Source organism: Mus pahari, chromosome 20 (genome assembly GCF_900095145.1).
Source record: "Mus pahari chromosome 20, PAHARI_EIJ_v1.1, whole genome shotgun sequence".
Lineage (NCBI taxonomy): Eukaryota > Metazoa > Chordata > Mammalia > Rodentia > Muridae > Mus > Mus pahari.
In genome coordinates, this window is record NC_034609.1 from 2,392,345 (window position 1) to 2,404,848 (window position 12,504).

General features: G+C 42.5%; 1 non-coding gene across 1 annotated transcript; it reads left to right on the plus strand.

The window, feature by feature from the left end:
- The first annotated feature begins 11,954 nt into the window (after positions 1–11,954).
- LOC115062746 lies at positions 11,955–12,091 on the plus strand. Its single transcript, XR_003842675.1, has one exon. It is a non-coding gene; the product is annotated as a small nucleolar RNA SNORA17 (small nucleolar RNA).
- The last annotated feature ends 413 nt before the right edge of the window (positions 12,092–12,504 follow it).

Sequence of the window (12,504 nt, forward strand, 5' to 3'; positions counted from 1 at the left end):
TGCTCTTTGTCCCTACATTTCTTTTAGACAGAGCATATTTGGATTGAAAGTTTTGTGGGTGGGTTGGTGTCCTTATCCCTCCACTGGGGTGCTGCCTGACTGCAGGGGGTCACTTCCTGACGTGTAAATAAGATGTATACTAAAAGCTTTGCCTTATGTTGCTTTACTTGAGGCAAATAAATTATTATTATTATTATTATAAATGGAGAATCTCCTTTAACTGAGATGTATCATTCACTTTCAGTTTCTTCCAGTAGTAAGTGTCATGTGCCACGCGATTGTCTGTGCCTTAAATGTGACACAGAGCTGGAAATCCTGGGGGGGATCCCTGGTACAAGTGAGGAGGTTGGGTGGAGAAGAACTTTAAGAGAAGCAGAGAAGAAGCTTGAGTGATGACAAGAGTTCAGGAAGGGCTGTCCTCGGCAAGCTGTGAGAACAACCACATATTGCTTCAGAGAGCATTCAGAAGGTCAAATAAGCAAAGAGCTAAAAATCATCCATTTAATTGAGCAAGCAAGGAGGGAGAACAGTTGGGATTACCGTGGGTTGAGCTGTGTGCGTCACAGACCTGTTTTTTCCTGAGTGAGCCTGTTTCTGTTTAGTGCCTGTTGGATTTTTTTTTTTTTTGAGTGTGCAGAGAGACTGGATGTACAAACATGGATGGTTCTGGAAACAGTGGCCACAGCTTGCTTCAGGCCACCTGCTTCAGAGAACAGTAATGCCATAAAGGCAAAGAAATAAATAATTGCAGATACCATCTGTCTTTTGAACACCCATAAAAGGCCAATTTCAATTTTGTTCTCAAAATAGGCCATCATTTTCAACTGGCCTGTCATTGATGGAACACATGGAAGATCCATTTCCACCCCCTCAAAGCCAGCTCTGTCAGCAACCAGTTAGTGGGGCTCATTTTAGAACCACCTGTATTAGTCAGGGTTCTCTAGAGTCACAGAATTTATGGGTAGTCTCTATATAGTAAGGAAATTTGTTGATGACTTACAGTCTGTAGTCCAACTCCCCAAGAATGGTCAGCAGCAGCTGTGAACAGAAGTCCAGGGATCTAGCTGTTGTTCAGTCCCACAAGGCAAGCAGGCAAGAGTAAATCTTCCTTCTTCCAATGTCCTTTTGTAGGTTTCCAGCAGAAGATGTGGTTCCACATGACCTTGAACTCAGAGATCTTCCTGTCTTAATCTTCTGGGATTCATAGCCACTATGCCTCAAGATCTCCATACCGAGATCCAGGTCAGAAAGGTGTATCTCCTAGCCTCCAGATTAGGTTCACTGGTGAGCCTTCCAATTCTGGATTATAGTTCATTCCAGATATACTCAAGTTAACAACCAGAAATAGCCACTACACCATCCATCCCTTGACCATTGGTTTAGTAGCAATGGCATCCTTTACTGTAGAAGCAACTTTGAGACAAGAGTCCATTTGCAGCTGGCTACTGCTTTCACAGGGAGACAGGGAACTCTTGTGTTAACTCTTCAGAACAATGCTGGTGTGCCTTCCGGGGTCTGAGACACTTTCAAAGGCATGACCTGCCTACAATATATCTCCTGGGGCTAACGGGGGACAAGGAAATGGTTTGGACATGAGAGGACTTGGGCAGTCCTCTCCATTCAGACTTTTTCTGACCTTACCTAAGAAAGCCTTGTGAGATAAAGGGATGGTAATTATGATGGCAACACCCTTAGGTATCGACTAGCGGCTAGCGTTACTGTGCAATTAGCGTCTTCCGGGCTCTGTGCCAAGCACTTGACAGGCCGTGTGTACAGCAGTATCCACGGAAAGCTTTAGGAGACATGAAAAGGGAGGGCAGAGCAGTGACTTTCCTGAAGCCATCCGGAAGAGATGAAGTTGATCCCATCTCTTCCCCTGCTACCCCATTGGTTCTATAAAGCTTGGTGCACAGCACAGTCCCACACAGACGTTTAGGTGGAGGCTGGCCTGATATCTGTTGTTGGGCAGAATGGCCACACATCAAGAGCTGTCTGGACCCTGCTCAGATGGGTAGGAGTGACAAGGCAAAACAGGCAAAGGTTGCGGGACTCTCTGAAGACTCTGGGAGATTTGAGGACATTATATAACATTCTGAGTCATTCTCTGGTCGTTCTGTGGTATTTCTTGCACATATCTTTTGCTGTGGTTTATGACTTTTGTTAGTAACTGATTTTCTTTGAAAGACTTTTTTAAAAAGGCCCCAACCTTTCTTTACCAACTGTAGATTGATGGTAACGGATTGGGCGTTTATTGAAGCACAGAGAAGAATGCTCTTCTTATCTGAAACCCTGAGGTACACTGCAAGGTTAATGGAGTGGGAGGGGGAGGAGAGGGGAGGAGAGGGGAGGAGAGGGGAGGGGAGGGGAGGGGAGGGGGAGGGGGAGGGCTCTTAGCCAAACCAGGCTTATTAGGACGGTTTTGTGCTTTTTCTCTCTTTGAAGCCAGTATTTATTCAGACCCCCAAATGCATGGCTGGGTCCATCCGGGAAATGGATAGTGTCCTAAGAGAAATCTAAAGATTTCTTACCTTCACGGTCAGATTTAGTCTCAGCTGAAGAGGAAGAATTCATACAGGAATCAGACTGCGCTTTACAGGACAGTGCGTGCAGAATGGCGCCCCTACAGGTGGCCTGAGGGTACAGCAGTTATAGGTAGCTCAAAGTCACAAATGTGTATTTCAATAGCAGTGCAGGTGCCTACATTCAAACTTGTGAATTATAATTAAGCTACATTAGCCAACTTATATTTATTAGGCCACCAGGCTTTGGGAGTTCACTCTAATAACCAAAACAAAAATTTAACTCAAAAGTCACTGGCCCAGATTTTAATCCAGGTTTCAGTATTCACTGTAGACTCAGGACATTAAAGAAAAAAACTTTTGTGTAATATATATATATATATATATATATATATATATATATATATATATCTTGTGTGTGTGTGATCATGTGTATGAGTGTAGGTGCACATATGTTACGAGCATGTACAGAGGTCAGAGGACAACCTTGGATGTGAGGCCAGGCCTCTAGTTCACTGCTGTGCACCCAGGCTAGCTGCTGCAGGAGATTCAAGGAGTCTCTTGTCTCTGCCTCCCACATCACCATTTGAGGACTAGGGTTCTCGACCTCTGATCCTGCATCTGGATTATGTGGGTCATGGCCACCTGAACTTATGTTCTCACACTTGCTTGGCAAGTGTTTGACTCAGTGAATCAGACTCTCATTTCAGATCTTAGTTAAAACAATTATTTTTATGAGCATGGGTGTTTCTGCCTTCACATGCTGCCTGCGTACCTTGTGTATGCAGTGCCCACTGTGGCCAGAGAAGGGTATCCCTTGGAGCTGGAGTTACAGAGGTTTGTGAGCCATCACATTGGTGCTAGATACTGAACCTGGGTCCTCTGAAAGAGCAGTCACTGGTGTTCTTAACTGTTTCTCCTGCCCCATCCCCTGTTTAGGGTTTTTAAATTTCAGTCTCTTCATTTGAAAAGGGGAGTTAATTATAATACCTTCCATATCGGGATGTGAGAACTCCATAATTCTTAAGAATTAATGATATTCATGCATATAAGGTAATCAGTGTTACTATTATTTTCATTGTGGCTACAAAATAACATGTGCTGGAGGAGTGGGGAGGGGTGGCAGGTGTGAGTGTGTTATGGTGTGGTGGGAGTGGGGGTGGTGGTGGGAGGGTATCAGGACTCCTTACTAAGAGACCAGCAAAGGCTTTTTAGGATGTTAGTTAATAGATTTTTGCATGTAAGATTTTTGCAAAATCAACAACAAATCCACAGTGAAATCCACTGCACACTCACTAAGACAGACTAAAAGGAGGAGAGAATGATGACAGGGAGGGGGAGTCAGAGCCTGCAGACAGTGCTGGCGGGGATATAAATCAGCTTAATTACGATGGGAAAGTCTGACGACATCTTGCAAAGTTGGACTTAGAATTGCCGTCTGACCTAGCAGATCCACTCACAAGGATTATCCTGTAAGACTCTTCTGTTTACCCCAGATCCAAACTGATACTGACCCAAATAATGGTTACATTGAAGTACAGCTTGGCAAACCCACCGTTGTGGGGTTGCTTACAGGAGGATATCTGAGTGACTACTTACAGGAACAGGGGTGACTCACAGGCAATTGCAACATGAAGAAGCCCACCCCACCATGACTACTCACACAGCTGCAACCTTGAAGCTCTCTGTCTGACTTTCAGACAGCTTCGTTGGTCAGAGAACCTCCTCCAGTCACGGCTGGCCAGAGCCTCTGTAGCCAGCAGGATGTTACTGTAACTCTAATCTCCAGAGTGGACCTGACTCTTGCAAGCTTTAGCTGTCTGGAACAAGAGAAGCGTGTTAAGTTCTGAGTCTCGCAAGTTTTCTTCTAGAATGGATTGTTTCAACTTAGAGGCAATGACTACACCACCTGAACTCCAAGGACCACAAGTGCATCAATATTCACAGAAGTGCATTTCACAATAACCAAAAGGTGAAAATGTGAATGTCTATCAGTGGATGCAGTACCACTGCAATGTCATATGCTGTAATGTATTCTACTGAACTATACTCTACTGTCATGATGTAACCTATGACATGTACATACAATGCAATTTTTTTTCAGTCACACAATAGAACTCAGTACTGAAGGGTACTTCAAGACTGTTGAAGTTTTAACTCATTGTTGCGAATGGAAGAAGCCAGACACAAAATATCATACATTGTATAACTCCATTTATGTGTAATACCCAAAGTAGGTCAGCTCTCAGAGACAGAAAGCAGACCGGTGGCTGCTAGCTGCTGGGCGGAGGTGTGTGGCGCAACCGCTATGGTTCATGGTTTTATTTTGTGCTGACAACATTCTTAGGAAGGAGAGGAAAAACTTGCACATGAAAGATGCACAGAGGTTGTTTTTTTTTTTTAATCTATTTCTTTATTGTGAGACAGGATCTTTTCTGGCTGTCCTGGAACTAATTCTATAGACCAGGTTGGCCTTAAACTCAGAGATCTACCTGCCTCTGCCTCCTTTATGCTGGGATTAAAGTAGTGGACCACTATACCCTACTTGGATACACAGTATTTCAGAGGTACAGATCATTGAAGACCACCTGAACCACTATGCAATTCCATCAATAGCAGTTTCTGCATGTCCCATGCAAACAATTGACTTGATTTTTATTATCAAAGGACATCATTGCTTGTTTTAGAAATGGCACCTATAATTGTGATCAATACACACTTGACTGTATATGACTTCTTTCAGCATGATGCTTTTGAGATTTGTTTATATAGTTTTGTGTTCAGTATTTTATTACTTGTGTTGCTAAGCAACATCCCATTATTTTACCACACCATAATATGCTTGTTCAGTCACTTGTTGATGGATATTTGGATTATTTACAAATTTTGCAATAATAAACAAATGCATTCCTAGTATTTTGTGTAATACCTTTTGTAGAAATATACTCTATTCTTTTGCTTGGTTGAAAATTTATGAATAGAAGTGCTGAATCAATAGTGAGGTAAACAGTGACTTTGTATGAGATTATCTGGAAGTTGATTGCTAAGGTGTACATTGAACACTTTCTTCAGCAGCGTGATGGACTCTCACACTGCCCTCATGTCCCCTCATATCCTGAATGTCATTATCACCATTTGCAATTTTAAAAAGTGTGTCTTGAATCAATGATATTTACTTTTTAATAGTAGGTCAAGTGTTCAATTTTTTTTGTTAAATCTACTTTTTGTGTGTTGTATTTAACAATGTCAAGGAAAAACAGAACAAACACAAAAATATTTATTTAGAATGTTCTCTGAAGAATGAAACTTAAGCCCCCCCCCTCAACTGACCTAACCCCTGTGTTGTCAAACACACAGCTTTTGACTTTGTCCAGTTTGTTTTAAAAAGATAATTTGAAATCCAAGAACTGGGCCTTTCCTTAGACACAACACTAACTTGAAGAATTCTTTGTGGTTTAGCACAGTGCTAAAATTTTTGTTGTCTGGATAAATGAATTAATGAGTGGGAAAGTTTCCAGTGTAAGAATCTAGAAAGAAGAGAAAACATTGTGTGGTGAACTGCTAATAGTTTGTTTCATTCAGTTGGAATAATTAGAGTTCTGCACTGTCCGCTTCAGTTCTGCCTACATTGCGTTCAGAAAACTACTCACAACTTTCCACAGTGGATACAATTTGAATGGAATTACTCACTGATAGCTGAGCCCAGGAGAGCCAGCACCTCGGACCACAGCTTTTGGACAGTCCCGGGTGTGATTTTTTTTTTTTTTTTTTGTTTCTTCTGCATTTGAATCCTGTGTTTCCAATGAAAGCCATCTTGAAACAATGAAGAAACATGTTTGGAAAAAAATGTAGTTTTTTTATAATTATTTTTTATATGCCCTGAAATCATAAGGTCCACAAGTAGCTTATCCATCACTATGTGAAAACTCAAAATAACAGATATTAAATAGATGGGGCTGGCTATAGCATTTTTTATTCCTTCACTTTTTGAGATAAGGGTCTCTCTATATGGCCTTGGCTAGTATGGAATTCACTGTATAGACCAGGCTGGACTTGAACTTACAGGGACCTGCTTGCCTCCTGAGTGCTGGATGAGAGTTATGGCAAGGTGCCTTCTTGCATGATGCATAGAGTAAACAGGAAAACAAAACAGCCAAGCAAACGAGTGGACAAAATACTTTTAGAGAATAGAAATTAAATAAAAATTAATAGACACAGGGTAGTCATGGATGGAGAGAACCCCTTAGGGTAGTGAGAATGGGTCTCAAAGAAGGGAACACATACATGGATTGGTGTGTAACTGGCAAGTTGAGACCCACTATGCATCTACATAGTGCACAGGATGCCCTAGGAGGAAGGGTCCTGAAGTACAGTGGCCCAACCGGAACAAGCTTTGTTCATGTGAAGAAAGGAGAGAAAGTTGGAGTGACCTCGTGGAGGGACTAACCAGCCTGAGGAGAGTAGGTCAGAGGGTGTGACTGAGTCACACTGGGGCTCTGAGATGATGCTTGCTTTTATTTAAGACACACACTAAGCTTGGTGTTCGTTAATGTAGTGTCAACATATATAGCTATGGAGTTAAAAAGTCTGCATGATTGAAGTTTTATCCATTTGATTAAAGTTAGTTTGCTTTTTCTGTCACTGAGTTGACCCAAGCGTTATTTAGGCTTCAGGTAGACAATATCTGGGTACAGTAACAGAAACAAGGATAGAATTAATTTGAGCCTTATCCTATCACCACAAACAAATGATGGGGCTGAGAGGTGGCTGCTCTCCAACTTCCCTGAACTCTGAGTGCTCCCTTTCACAAAGTCTACATGGGCCAAACCTAACATGAGGCTTAGCATTTCTTGCTCAAGAATGTTGGGGAATCTGTAGCTTCATTGTGTGTGATTCATATTCTTGTGATGAAGTTGCCATTACACCTTCGAGGCAGTGAAAAATGGACCACAGCCCAAGCGTTTCCTGTGTGGGCATGCCCAGAGCTTGGGATATGGGGAAGAGGAGTCAAGCAAGGCCCTGTCTGCTGTGAGCCCAGTAGGCAGACAGTGTCGTACACCTGTGGAGGACGAAGATGCACAACACGTTCCTCATTTTCACATAAATCTTAGGGACATCCTGTGACTTGTGATGTAAAGTCTCCCTGTTTCCCTCAAAGTTGCATAATCACCGCCCCCCCCCTTTCTTTAAAGGAGACTATTCCAGGAGTCTCTGGAGTTTACTGAAAGAATGTATTTCTTACTTTGAAGCACCCAAACCAGATTTTGTTAATTTTTGAGGCAAGTGTCATGTAGCTCAGGCTGGCCTCAAAGTTACTGTATAGCTGAGGTTAGCTTTATAGGTATGTGTGTGAGAGAATGGACATTCACTGTCATGATGTGGAGGTCAGAGGTCAATCTTGGCTGTCAATCAATGCTTTCCGCTCGGGGACAGAGTCTCTTCTTTGTGAGCTGCTGTTTATGCTGTGCTAGCTGGCTTTCAGGTCTTCAAGACGTATCCTATCTCTGCACCCCATTGTTGTTGGAGTGTGGGGATCGCAGAGATACCCTATAGAACATGGCTTTATGTGGGTCCCTGGGATTCAAACTCCAGACCTCACACTCCTGCAGCAAGTACGTTAGACACAGAGCCAGCACCCTAGCCCCCCAGCTCCCCAACCTTGAGGTTTTTATTCTCCTGCCTCTGCCTCCCCAGTGCTGGGACCATAGATGTCTGTGACATTCCTGGTTTATGTGATGCTGGGGATCACGCCCTGGGCTTCATGCCTTTTAGGTAAGCAGTCAGCCTACACCTTTAGCACCAAACACGTTTCTAATGCTAATTTGCTTGTCTATGTAATTCTTTACCTCACCAGGAAATATTTCTTGTAAGGGACAATGATTTGTCTCAAGCAGTTTTTCTCCATTTGGTCTGAATGTTGAATTTTAAGGATTCTATGTGGTTTCTTGGACAACACTGGTAGAAAGGGCATCGTTGAAAACAAAAAACAAAAACAAAGCAAGACAAAACACAACTGTTCTTCCGCCAATATTGCTGCTTCTGTGAGCTTGGCTTTATGAGGTGTAATGGTGCACTGTGATGGGTGTGCCTCGTGGGAAACATCGGGTGGCCTCCTTGTGGGAAGATAGCGTGGGATAGTGGCAAAGGTATGGGTCTTGTTACCTCTGTGGCCTCAGGAAAGTTACTCACACTAGCTAAGGAACCTCCTTTGGGAACTTGGTTAGACCTTCCTAACAGCTATACTCTATTGATTCTATGTCATTGGGGAACATACATGTCCATATCCCTCCTTAGACATATGAGGAGGTTTATATGGAAATCAGGGAGTTTCACAGTCAGTATGCTGGGGAAATGGGAGAACCTTGGAGCTAATCCAGTCTGAAATGACTGTAGGAAGATCAAGGAGCTGATGATGTCCAAAGCCCTTGGCAATGGAGAAGCAGGAACATGTGAGACCTAAAGGCTAAACATGTGAGAACCAGGGGCTTCAGTGTCCACAGTTAGGAGTGGGTGAAGGTGTCACAGGCACAAGGACGCTTACTTTCCTTTGAGCTGGCAGAGAGTGCCCTAATAGGAGGAATGAAACTTGTCCACACCAGTGACTGGATCACCACTGCTGGCCCTAATACTGTGCTAGTTAGTTTTAACTGTCAACTTGGCACCATCTGGAAATATGGGAATAGATTCTTAGTGGGGATTTATCTAAAATTGGTTGGCCTGTGGTCATGCCTGTAGGGGCTCATCCTCAGCGGTTCCTGACACAGTGAGACCCATCCTGAATGTGAGCACCGTCATTTTGTAAGCTAGGCCTGCGACTGTACTAGCGGAGGTAACTAGGCCAGTAGCAAGCAGCTGTGGAGTCCATGTAGGAGCATGTAGGAGTCCATGGACAGCGCTGGCTCTTTAGTTATAGTTGCTATCATAGACTATCACCTGGGATAAGCCTGATACACTCCTTCTTTCCTAAGTTACTTTTGGTACAGGTATATGATCAAAGTAGGCAAAATGAACCAGGACAAACACTAATTTCTATGGAAACTGCCCCACAAATGGACACAGAAGAGATGCTCACCAGTTGTCTGGACATAGACACAGTGATCACGATTGGTTAGGTTCTCAGTACTCACTGCCTGCCTTCATTTTCCGAGGGATGGAGGTTGTTTTCAGTATCTAGTACTGAACCAGGGGCCTAGAAGAAAGGGCTACCATGAAACCATGTCTCCAGCTCTGAATAGTTTATTCCTGGGAATTCAAGACCCACTACCACTCAGGGAGGAGAAAACAAAGAGTTTTTTTTTAACCATAATGGCAAATTGTACGAGATATAGAGAAACACACTTAAAGTTAACTAAATCCTGTTAATTCATCATGAAAGTCACAGACCAGGAAGTGGTAACACTAATGTAGGAGGTATTGTAAATTAAAAATTATTTAAGATAAATGGGGAAACAGTAAGGGAAGGAGGTGAGGAAAAAGCCAGAGAAAGGGGACAACAGACTTGAGGTTAAATAAGAGCAGAAGTAGCTAGGGTTGGCGTAGCTTATGACTGATCATATCTTTTTGTAAGTAACTAGAAGAATTCAAGGTTTTAAACAAGGAAGTGGCAAACACCTGCATGGCTGGAAGAGCTCACTACTGGCATTTAGTTCTTACACTGTGCTCATGGACTGAGTTACTGCACAGAACCCCACGGAGTGTGTGCCACACATACAACTGTGAGTCAATGGAAACTAAAAGATGTTAACATTTAGAAATACTTAAAAGGCCAAAAGTTTAGACCTTGAGAAAGATGACTCAGTTTTGAACACTATTCCATATATGGATAGCATTGACAGATCAGGCAAATATAAATAATAAAGGCCAGGAAGGCAAAAAATAAAAACAAAAACAAAAAACCAAACCAAAACCAAAACACCAAACAAATCAAACCAATAATAATAATAATAATAATAATAATAATAATAATAATAATAACAACCCCCCCCCAAATAAAACCAACCAACCAACCAACCATAACCCCTCAAATATAGCCATCTTTGGTGACATATTGGATCTTTAAAATTATTTTATTTTTGCTAACTCCAAAAATAATCTGCATCTTTGTTGTGTCAATTTTCTGGCTTGCTATAGTAAAGAGTTTTGCTCTACCGACCCCAACACAGTGTGACCAATTCCCAACAGATGGAAGTGTCTGACTGTGACAGAAAGCTTCATCCTGCTTTCCCTTGTGAAATGGGACTGTGCTTCATCGCAGGAGCAGTACGCGACGGGATCTAGGAACCTGGGTCTCCAAACATGGAAATTCGTACTTGTCTTGGTAAATATCTTTTAAAAAATTCTTCCACTGGCTTTGCACATGGGCTTAACTATCTATTCCCTGTCACAGTTCATACCATCTGGATCCTGTTTCCTTGGCTACAGTTGCAATGCCAAGTTACCATTTCAAGTTAGAGTCTTACATTGTGACACAAGTTACTATGCAATGACTCAATTTCCATTAAAAATTCAGAAAGTATGGTTTGCATAGATATAAATTAGAGATTACCATGTAACAATTTGTTAATTTTATTACAGCATTTGGCTTTGTTATTGTTACCATGGGGATACTATTACAAAATAGACTTCTAATTTGGAGATGTGGTATTATTTTAAAACTTATGAAATTTTAAAAAAGATATACACCCTTCCATATGTTGAAGAGAAAATTTGAGCTAGTCATCAGTAACAGAAAAGAAACATTGGGAGATCTTTAGAAATAAAAAGGAAAAACTGCCTGGTTAAATAAATTTTCTGGGGAACTATGTGGAATGACAGAACACAGGAAGAAAGAGTTTCATAGCAACACTGCTTAACTGAAGATTCGCCATTAATGAAGAAGGGTGGAAATTTACCTCCCACCTTAAGGTCAGCTTATAAGAAGTATTTCAAGAGCAACTTGAACCACTGAGATGGTTCAGCAGGAAAGGGACTTTCTGTCAAGCCAGATTTTAATCCCTGGAATTCATATTGTGGGACAAGAGAATTGGCTCCTGGGAATTGTCCCCTGACCTCCACATGTACGCTAGCACGCATATATCTCCACCCCACCATTGAACAAAAGAACAAATCAAAGGGAGAAATCCCTAGCCAGTTGCTGATCCAAGTTCATAGGCACTTCATGTGAATTCACAACAAAAGATCTGATACTTCTGTTGAAGAATCACACAATTATATTTCAGAAATGATGGGCATTCACTGTCTTTCTACTACTGTGGCAAATACCTGGGAAAATGAACTTGAAAGTAAGAAAGGTTTATTCTGACTCCTTAGTTCCCAGATTACAGTCATCCCATTGCTTTTGAGCTTGCAGTAGGCGAAGAGTATCATGGTGAGAATATGTGGTGTGGATATGGCTAGTTCACTTCGTGCTGGTCAGGAAGCAAAATGTCAGAGACTCCTGTCCCTAGAGGCACTGCATTTGTGACAGCTATGTCACATGTGCGTCTGTAGGTGGCAGAGAGAAGAGAGGCCGTCTATGCTCAGCGTTCTGACCTGTAAACATCTGAACAATTTACTAATTGTTACCTAACACTTCCTGAAAAGAGTGAGCCTGAGATGACCACCAGTCCAGCATAAGGGGGCCCTGGCAGGGACATCCCCTGTAATCATCTTGAAGGCCCATATGGGCTCCCAGGGTGGGGATAGAGTCATAGGCCCTAGGTCCCAGGTGGGAGTGACCTAAGACAGATAACCCTCTTATGGGGCTACTTGGGTGGGCCTGGGTGAGGAGTTAGCCTGATATGACCATCAATCTGGTACTGTTCTTAATGGGAAGTGGGGGGAGCAGACCATGCCTGAGATGACCCCTGCCCAGTGCTATAATGCACTAGTGGACATAGCACTCCTGAGACCACTCCTGTGATGACCCCAGACACTCAGAGATCCTCCAACCCCCCTGGTGCCACAAAGAAGAGCAAGTAAGGAATAAGAGATGGAAGAGAGAGAA